The sequence below is a fragment of the Lethenteron reissneri genome, chromosome 9 (genome assembly GCF_015708825.2).
Source record: "Lethenteron reissneri isolate LAM-NWPU_2019-01 chromosome 9, ASM1570882v1, whole genome shotgun sequence".
NCBI lineage: Eukaryota > Metazoa > Chordata > Hyperoartia > Petromyzontiformes > Petromyzontidae > Lethenteron > Lethenteron reissneri.
The window spans coordinates 13,097,962-13,107,788 of NC_083787.1; positions in this window are offsets into that span (position 1 = coordinate 13,097,962).

A 9,827-nucleotide genomic window follows, 5' to 3' on the forward strand; every position below is an offset into this window, starting at 1 on the left:
ACCCCGTGGTCCGCGCCCCGCTGGTGGCCTGCGGGGCTACTACAGAGGGAGGGGTGGGGGTCCTCGGAAAAAAAAAACAACAACAATCACATCCGCACACTCGACGAGTGACCAAGAGGAGCAGGGCCACAGTGACATCTTGCCGACACGGCCCAAACACTCGCCCTGGTGATTTTCCCCGGCGTTGTCAATCAACACGTGGACCCCCCCCCTACTCCCCCCATTATTCACCTCCCCACTGCTGCTGCTGCGGTCACGACCGTGCCCCCATCCCCGCACCCCTCCACACCACCCCCTGCCCCGACCCCTCCCAAGCAGACGCACCCCTCTCGCTCATCACGAGGCCGAGCGGGGCGCGCTCGCGGCTCTCGTTGCTTCCTAAAGCCTCTCCCGCGGGGCGGCGGCGGCAGCAGCGGCAGCAGCGGCAGCCACCAGGGCCGTGTCGGGTGATGTGTTAGCTCTACAGGGAGAGGGCGCGGAGTCCCCCCCCCCCCAATCCCTACCCCTGCCCTTAAATGCGGGCCCCCTAATTATCGTGTAAAGATTTCTCGAGACACGCCGTCCCCCCACCCCCCTCGGCTGCGCCGCCGCCTGACGGATGGGGCCGTGCCTCGGCCCCGCTGATCGATGTCAGCCCCGGCGCTCCTGGCCGCTCCCAACAGATCCCACTTATCAGATCAAAGCGGCCAGGAGCGCCCGCCGTGATTTGCAACGCAGCTCCCCTGCTCCCCTCCCCCCTTTCCCCCCAGACGTCCAGTGCCTACCTTAGCCCCCCACCTCCGTCCACTTTCCACACCGCCCCCTCCCCTCCAACATCCCACCGCTGCCCGACGGCTGTTGTGGGCCCCGGCCATAGTAGAGGCGAGTTGCCGCCTCCCTTTAACGCGGCCACTGATGTTTGGTGTGCCATCTCAGCGGTGGTCACTCTGCTACAAGGTGGAGGCCAAGAGGTCATATCGGACAAATCTATGGACACGGCCACCTTACAATGTGATCGACGAGACAGGAGAGACAAGACGGAGCGTTAGGCACGCGCCAATGCACACGAAGACAAGCCATGCCACCCCCTGCGACTTCGGGCTCGAAGACACCCGTCCAAGCGTAGGCCTCGGATTCGCACGTCGCGTTCCTCACTCGCTGCTCAACGTCTCTCGTCCCACGCTACGTGCTCACCTCCCTCGATTCAAGAAACGCGTGCACGCCTGTGGATTACGCCTTGAATAGTGCTGCTTGTGGCTGGCCGCTTTACGTTTTGGAACGTTGGACTTCTACTCAGCAACTATGTAAAATAAAATGCTAAATGTGTGTGCCAATTGAAAAATTGGTCATCAGAAAATATTTTTCAAAGTGTTATTCTCATCAGAGCCCGCTGTGTCAACAAGTGCAATCTCCCACTCTCATTATTGGTGTTATCATCCACCCTGTCTCTCCCTTCTGGCCTCGTTATTTACGTGCGATTAAGAAGGTCCATTGCCCGAAACGTCGCCAATTGTACATTTTGACTTTTAAGGCCACGGTGTTATTGAAGGACCTGATGAGTGCGCTCTGGGGGTGTGCGTGTGTTTAGCGCCGTGTGCCGAGGCAGCCTTCATTGGTGCTCCCTAACAGCGCTTGCCCCGACAGCCTGTTATTGCTATAAGGGGGATATTTGTGTTCGATTCCCGCTCACAGCCAACACCAGTGTGAATTATTTGAACCGGCCTCCGCGAGGTCGACTCAGCCTCAAATGATTACCTGTGCAGTGTGCAAACTGCAAACTACAAACTATTTGTATGTTGCCAGGCAAGGCCCACTGAGCTGTGTAACTCTTGTTCAGAAGCGACCCGGGCATCACAAATGAGAGCTCAACGAAGTTGGCTTATCGCGTGGAAATTTATCGCAGCCAAAAGCTCTAAACGCGTGATGTTGATTCTAAATGTGGAGGGGTCAAACCTGAGGACCCGGAGAAAAATCCACGCGACCACGGGAAGAACATACACACTTTAGATATACAACAGCAGGCGTCAGGGTCGGGATCGTACCCACGACCTCCTGCATACCAGGCGAGGTAGTTAGCATCTCGCCACCGTGGCGCACAAACATCGCCACTGGGGAGACAAAGGCGACCGAGCGTGGTGCTGGCCACCCACCCCCTCGTGTGCCGTGCCGGCCTTCATAGATGCGCGCGAACAGCACTTGCCCCAACAGTCTGTTTTGGCTGTACGGGGATCTTTGTCTTCGTATATTCACACGCACCGCAGGCGTTGCCTGCGACGGGGATTGTTCCTCGCGCGACACGAATCGCACACGGACACGTCTGAGTTCTCCGGCAGCGGACACGGGAGAGAGAGAGGGGGGGGGGGGCGGCTGGAAGTGGCCGGTGGGGGGTCAGGGGGCGGAGCGGGGATCAGAGATGGCGAGTCCGGCCACCCGGGACATCACGAGCTCGGACCATGGGTTTGAGCCGCGCGTGCTGAGGGGCGTGTTGAGGTGTGTGTTGAGGTGTGTGTTGAGGTGTGTGTTGAGGTGTGTGTTGAGGTGTGTGCTGAGGTGTGTGTTGAGGTGTGTGTTGAGGTGTGTGTTGAGGTGAGTGTTGAGGTGTGTGTTGAGGTGTGTGTTGAGGTGTGTGTTGAGGTGAGTGTTGAGGTGTGTGTTGAGGTGAGTGTTGAGGTGTGTGTTGAGGTGTGTGTTGAGGTGTGTGTTGAGGTGTGTGTTGAGGTGTGTGCTGAGGTGTGTGTTGAGGTGTGTGTTGAGGTGTGTGTTGAGGAGTGTGTTGAGGTGTGTGTTGAGGTGTGTGTTGAGGTGTGTGTTGAGGTGTGTTGAAGTGTGTGTTGAGTTGTGTGTTGAGGTGTGTGTTGAGGTGTGTGTTGAGGTGTGTGTTGAGGTGTGTGTTGAGGTGTGTGTTGAGGAGTGTGTTGAGGTGTGTGTTGAGGTGTGTGTTGAGGTGAGTGTTGAGGTGTGTGCTGAGGTGTGTGTTGAGGTGTGTGTTGAGGTGTGTGTTGAGGTGTGTGTTGAGGTGTGTGTTGAGGTGAGTGTTGAGGTGTGTGGTTGAGGTGTGTGTTGAGGTGTGTGTTGAGGTGAGTGTTGAGGTGCGTGTTGAGGTGTGTGCTGAGGTGAGTGTTGAGGTGTGTGTTGAGGAGTGTGTTGAGGTGTGTGTTGAGGTGTGTGTTGAGGTGAGTGTTGAGGTGTGTGCTGAGGTGTGTGTTGAGGTGTGTGTTGAGGTGTGTGTTGAGGTGTGTGTTGAGGTGTGTGTTGAGGTGAGTGTTGAGGTGTGTGTTGAGGTGTGTGTTGAGGTGTGTGTTGAGGTGAGTGTTGAGGTGTGTGTTGAGGTGTGTGTTGAGGTGTGTGTTGAGGTGTGTGTTGAGGTGTGTGCTGAGGTGAGTGTTGAGGTGTGTGTTGAGGTGCGTGTTGAGGTGTGTGTTGAGGTGCGTGTTGAGGTGTGTGTTGAGGTGAGTGTTGAGGTGTGTGTTCAGGTGTGTGTTGAGGTGCGTGTTGAGGTGTGTTGAGGTGAGTGTTGAGGTGTGTGTTGAGGTGTGTGTTGAGGTGAGTGTTGAGGTGTCTGTTGAGGTGTGTGTTGAGGTGAGTGTTGAGGTGAGTGTTGAGGTGTGTGTTGAGGTGTGTGTTGAGGTGTGTGTTGAGGTGAGTGTTGAGGTTATGTTGAGGTGTGTGTTGAGGTGTGTGTTGAGGTGTGTGTTGAGGTGTGTGTTGAGGTGAGTGTTGAGGTGTGTGTTGAGGTGTGTGTTGAGGTGCGTGTTGAGGTGAGTGTTGAGGTGTGTGTTGAGGTGTGTGGTGAGGTGTATGTTGAGGTGTGTGTTGAGGTGTGAGCTGAGGTGTGTGTTGAGGTGTGTGTTGAGGTGCTGTGTTGAGGTGTGTTTGAGGTGTTTGTTTGAGGTGTGTGTTGCGGTGAGTGTTGAGGTGTGTGTTGAGGTGTGTGTTGAGGTGAGTGTTGAGGTGTGTGTTGAGGTGTGTGTTGAGGTGTGTGTTGAGGTGATGTGTGAGGTGTGTGTTGAGGTGTGAGTGTTGAGGTGTGTGTTGAGGTGTGTACTGAGGTGTGTGCTGAGGTGTGTGTTGAGGTGTGTGTTGAGGTGTGTGTTGAGGTGTGTGTTGAGGTGTGTGTTGAGGTGTGTGTGGGTGTGTGTTGAGGTGTGTGTTGAGGTGTGTGTTGAGGTGTGTGTTGAGGTGAGTGTTGAGGTGTGTGTTGAGTGTGTTTGAGGTTGTGTGTTGAGGTTGTGTGTTGAGTGTGTGCTTAGGTGTGTGTTGAGGTGTGTGTTGAGGTGTGTGTTGAGGGTGTGTTGAGGTGTGTGTTGAGGTGTGTGTTGAGGTGTGTGTTGAGGTGTGTGTTGAGGTGGTGTGCTGAGGAGTGTGTTGAGGTGGTGTTGAGGTGTGTGTTGAGGTGTGTGTTGAGGTGTGTGTTGAGGTGTGTTGAGGTGTGTGTTGAGGTGTGTGTTGAGGTGTGTGTTGAGGTGTGTGTTGATGGTGTGTTGAGGTGTGTGTTGAGGTGCGTGTTGAGGTGTGTGTTGAGGTGTGTTGAGGTGTGTGTTGAGGTGTGGTTGAGGTGTGTGTTGAGGTGTGTGTTGAGGTGTGTGCTGAGTGTGTGTTGAGGTGTGTGTTGAGGTGAGTGTTGAGGTGTGTGTTGAGGTGAGTGTTGAGGAGTGTGTGTTGCGGTGTGTGTTGAGGTGTGTGTTGAGGTGCGTGCTGAGGTGTGTGTTGAGGTGTGTGTTGAGGTGTGTGTTGAGGTGTGTGTTGAGGTGCGTGTTGAGGTGTGTGTTGAGGTGTGTGTTGAGGTGCGTGTTGAGGTGTGTTGAGGTGAGTGTTGAGGTGTGTGTTGAGGTGTGTGTTGAGGTGAGTGTTGAGGTGTGTGTTGAGGTGTGTGTTGAGGTGAGTGTTGAGGTGAGTGTTGAGGTGTGTGTTGAGGTGTGTGTTTGAGGTGTGTGTTGAGGTGAGTGTTGAGGTGTATGTTGAGGTGTGTGTTGAGGGTGTGTTTGAGGTGTGGTGTTTGAGGTGTGTGTTGAGGTGAGTGTTGAGGTGTGTGTTGAGGTGTGTGTTGAGGTGTGTGTTGAGGTGAGTGTTGAGGTGTGTGTTGAGGTGTGTGTTGAGGTGTGTGTTGAGGTGTGTGTTGAGGTGTGTGTTGAGGTGTGTGCTGAGGTGAGTGTTGAGGTGTGTGTTGAGGTGCGTGTTGAGGTGTGTGTTGAGGTGTGTGTTGAGGTGTGTGTTGAGGTGAGTGTTGAGGTGTGTGTTGAGGTGTGTGTTGAGGTGAGTGTTGAGGTGTGTGTTGAGGTGTGTGTTGAGGTGTGGTGGTGGTGTGAGGGTGATTGCTGAGGTGTGGTGTTGAGGTGTGTGTTGAGGTGTGTGTTGAGGTGTGTGCTGAGGTGTGTGTTGAGGTGTGTGTTGAGGTGTGTGTTGAGGTGTGTGTTGAGGTGTGTGTTGAGGTGAGTGTTGAGGTGTGTGCTGAGGTGTGTGTTGAGGTGTGTGTTGAGGTGTGTGTTGAGGTGTGTGTTGAGGTGAGTGTTGAGGTGTGTGTTGAGGTGTGTGTTGAGGTGTGTGTTGAGTGTGTGTTGAGGTCTGTGCTGAGGTGTGTGTTGAGGTGTGTGTGGAGGTGTGTGTTGAGGTGTGTGTTGAGGTGTGTGCTGAGGTGTGTGTTGAGGTGTGTGCTGAGGAGTGTGTTGAGGTGTGTGTTGAGGTGTGTGTTGAGGTGTGTGCTGAGGTGTGTGTTGAGGTGTGTGTTGAGGTGTGTGTTGAGGTGTGTGTTGAGGTGTGTGTTGAGGTGTGTGCTGAGGGTGTGTGTTGAGGTGTGTGTTGAGGTGAGTGTTGAGGTGTGTGTTGAGGTGTGTGTTGAGGTGTGTGCTGAGGTGTGTGCTGAGGTGTGTGTTGAGGTGTGTGTTGAGGTGTGTGTTGAGGTGTGTGTTGAGGTGTGTGTTGAGGTGTGTGTTGAGGTGAGTGTTGAGGTGTGTGTTGCGGTGTGTATTGAGGTGTGTGTTGAGGTGCGTGCTGAGGTGTGTGTTGAGGTGTGTGTTGAGGTGTGTGTTGAGGTGTGTGTTGAGGTGTGTGTTGAGGTGCGTGTTGAGGTGCGTGTTGAGGTGCGTGTTGAGGTGTGTGTTGAGGTGTGTGTTGAGGTGCGTGTTGAGGTGCGTGTTGAGGAGTGTGTTGAGGTGTGTGTTGAGGTGTGTGTTGAGGTGCGTGTTGAGGTGTGTGTTGAGGTAAGTGTTGAGGTGTGTGTTGAGATGTGTGTTGAGGTGCGTGTTGAGGTGTGTTGAGGTGTGTGTTGAGGTGTGTGTTGAGGTGAGTGTTGAGGGGTGTGTTGAGGTGTGTGTTGAGGTGAGTGTTGAGGTGAGTGTTGAGGTGTGTGTTGAGGTGTGTTTGAGGTGTGTTGATGGTGAGTGTTGAGGTGTATGTTGAGGTGTGTGTTGAGGTGTGTGTTGAGGTGTGTGTTGAGGTGTGTGTTGAGGTGAGTGTTGAGGTGTGTGTTGAGGTGTGTGTTGAGGTGTGTGTTGAGGTGAGTGTTGAGGTGTGTGTTGAGGTGTGTGTTGAGGTGAGTGTTGAGGTGTGTGTTGAGGTGAGTGTTGAGGTGTGTGTGGGGGTGTGTGTTGAGGGTGATGTGTGAGGTGCGTGTTGAGGTGCGTGTTGAGGTGTGTGTTGAGGTGTGTGTTGAGGTGTGTGTTGAGGTGTGTGTTGAGGTGCGTGTTGAGGTGCGTGTTGAGGTGCGTGTTGAGGTGCGTGTTGAGGTGTGTTGAGGTGCGTGTTGAGGTGCGTGTTGAGGAGTGTGTTGAGGTGTGTGTTGAGGTGTGTGTTGAGGTGCGTGTTGAGGTGTGTGTTGAGGTAAGTGTTGAGGTGTGTGTTGAGGTGTGTGTTGAGGTGCGTGTTGAGGTGTGTTGAGGTGTGTGTTGAGGTGTGTGTTGAGGTGAGTGTTGAGGTGTGTGTTGAGGTGTGTGTTGAGGTGAGTGTTGAGGTGAGTGTTGAGGTGTGTGTTGAGGTGTGTGTTGAGGTGTGTGTTGAGGTGAGTGTTGAGGTGTATGTTGAGGTGTGTGTTGAGGTGTGTGTTGAGGTGTGTGTTGAGGTGAGTGTTGAGGTGTGTGTTGAGGTGTGTGTTGAGGTGAGTGTTGAGGTGTGTGTTGAGGTGTGTGTTGAGGTGTGTGTTGAGGTGTGTGTTGAGGTGTGTGTTGAGGTGTGTGCTGAGGTGAGTGTTGAGGTGTGTGTTGAGGTGCGTGTTGAGTTGTGTGTTGAGGTGTGTGTTGAGGTGTGTGTTGAGGTGAGTGTTGAGGTGTGTGTTGAGGTGTGTGTTGAGGTGAGTGTTGAGGTGTGTGTTGAGGTGTGTGTTGAGGTGTGTGTTGAGGTGAGTGTTGAGGTGTGTGTTGAGGTGTGTGTTGAGGTGTGTGTTGAGGTGTGTGCTGAGGTGTGTGTTGAGGTGTGTGTTGAGGTGTGTGTTGAGGTGTGTGTTGAGGTGAGTGTTGAGGTGTTTGCTGAGGTGTGTGTTGATGTGTGTGTTGAGGTGTGTGTTGAGGTGTGTGTTGAGGTGTGTGTTGAGGTGTGTGTGAGGTGTGTGTTGAGGTGAGTGTTGAGGTGTGTGTTGAGGTGTGTGTTGAGGTGAGTGTTGAGGTGTGTGTTGAGGTGTGTGTTGAGGTGTGTGTTGAGGTGTGTGTTGAGGGTGCGTGTTGAGGTGTGTGTTGAGGTGTGTGTTGAGGTGCGTGTTGAGGTGTGTTGAGGTGAGTGTTGAGGTGTGTGTTGAGGTGTGTGTTGGTGAGGGTGAGGTGTGTTGAGGTGTGTGTGTTGAGGTGGTGTTGTGAGGTGAGTGTTGAGGTGTGTGTTGAGGTGTGTGTTGAGGTGTGTGTTGAGGTGAGTGTTGAGGTGTGTGTTGAGGTGTGTGTTGAGGTGTGGGGGAGGGGGTGTTGAGGGTGTGTGCTGAGGTGTGTGCTTGAGGTGTGTGTGAGGTGTGTGTTGAGGTGTGTGTTGAGGTGTGTGTTGAGGTGTGTGTTGAAGGTTGAGTGTTTGAGGGTGTGTGCTGAGGGTGTGTGTTGAGGTGTGTGTTGAGGTGTGTGTTGAGGGTGTGTGTTGAGGTGAGTGTTTGAGGTGTTGTGTTGAGGTGTGTGTTGAGGTGTGTGTTGAGGTGTTTGTGTGAGGTCTGTGCTGAGGTGTGTGTTGAGGTGTGTGTGGAGGTGTGTGTTGAGGGGTGTGTGTTGAGGGTGTGTGCTGAGGTGTGGTGTTGAGGTGTGTGCTGAGAGAGTGTGTTGAGGTGTGTGTTGAGGTGTGTGTTGAGGTGTGTGCTGAGGTGTGTGTTGAGGTGTTGTTTGAGGTGTGTGTATGAGGGTGGTGTTGAGGGTGGTGTTGAGGTGTGTGCTGAGGTGTGTGTTGAGGTGTGTTTGAGGTGAGTGTTGAGGTGTGTGTTGAGGTGTGTGTTTGAGGTGTGTGCTGAGGTGTGTGCTGAGGTGTTGTGTGTGAGGTGTGTGTTGAGGTGTGTGTTGAGGTGTGTGTTGAGGTGTGTGTTGAGGTGAGTGTTGAGGTGTGTGTTGCGGTGTGTATTGAGGTGTGTGTTGAGGTGCGTGCTGAGGTGTGTGTTGAGGTGTGTGTTGAGGTGTGTGTTGAGGTGTGTGTTGAGGTGTGTGTTGAGGTGCGTGTTGAGGTGCGTGTTGAGGTGCGTGTTGAGGTGTGTGTTGAGGTGTGTGTTGAGGTGCGTGTTGAGGTGCGTGTTGAGGAGTGTTGTGAGGTGTGTGTTGAGGTGTGTGTTGAGGTGCGTGTTGAGGTGTGTGTTGAGGTAAGTGTTGAGGTGTGTGTTGAGATGTGTGTTGAGGTGCGTGTTGAGGTGTGTTGAGGTGTGTGTTGAGGTGTGTGTTGAGGTGAGTGTTGAGGGGTGTGTTGAGGTGTGTGTTGAGGTGAGTGTTGAGGTGAGTGTTGAGGTGTGTGTTGAGGTGTGTGTTGAGGTGTGTGTTGAGGTGAGTGTTGAGGTGTATGTTGAGGTGTGTGTTGAGGTGTGTGTTGAGGTGTGTGTTGAGGTGTGTGTTGAGGTGAGTGTTGAGGTGTGTGTTGAGGTGTGTGTTGAGGTGTGTGTTGAGGTGAGTGTTGAGGTGTGTTGAGGTGTGTGTTGAGGTGAGTGTTGAGGTGTGTGTTGAGGTGAGTGTTGAGGTGTGTGTTGCGGTGTGTGTTGAGGTGTGTGTTGAGGTGCGTGCTGAGGTGCGTGTTGAGGTGTGTGTTGAGGTGTGTGTTGAGGTGTGTGTTGAGGTGTGTGTTGAGGTGCGTGTTGAGGTGCGTGTTGAGGTGCGTGTTGAGGTGCGTGTTGAGGTGTGTTGAGGTGCGTGTTGAGGTGCGTGTTGAGGAGTGTGTTGAGGTGTGTGTTGAGGTGTGTGTTGAGGTGCGTGTTGAGGTGTGTGTTGAGGTAATGTTGAGGTGTGTGTTGAGGTGTGTGTTGAGGTGCGTGTTGAGGTGGTTGAGGTGTGTGTTGAGGTGTGTGTGTTGAGGTGAGTGTTGAGGTGTGTGTTGAGGTGTGTTGAGTGAGTGTTGAGGTGAGTGTTGAGGTGGTGTTGAGGTGTGTGTTGAGGTGTGTGTTGAGGTGAGTGTTGAGGTGTATGTTGAGGTGTGTGTTGAGGTGTGTGTTGAGGTGTGTGTTGAGGTGAGTGTTGAGGTGTGTGTTGAGTGTGTTGTTGAGGTGAGTGTTGAGGTGTGTGTTGAGGTGTGTGTTGAGGTGTGTGTTGAGGTGTGTGTTGAGGTTGTGTTGTGTGTGTGCTGAGGTGAGTGTTGAGGTGTGTGTTGAGGTGCGTGTTGAGTTGTGTGTTGAGGTGTGTGTTGAGGTGTGTGTTGAGGTGAGTGTTGAGGTGTGTGTTGAGGTGTGTTGAGGTGCGTGTGTGGTTGAGGTGTGTGTG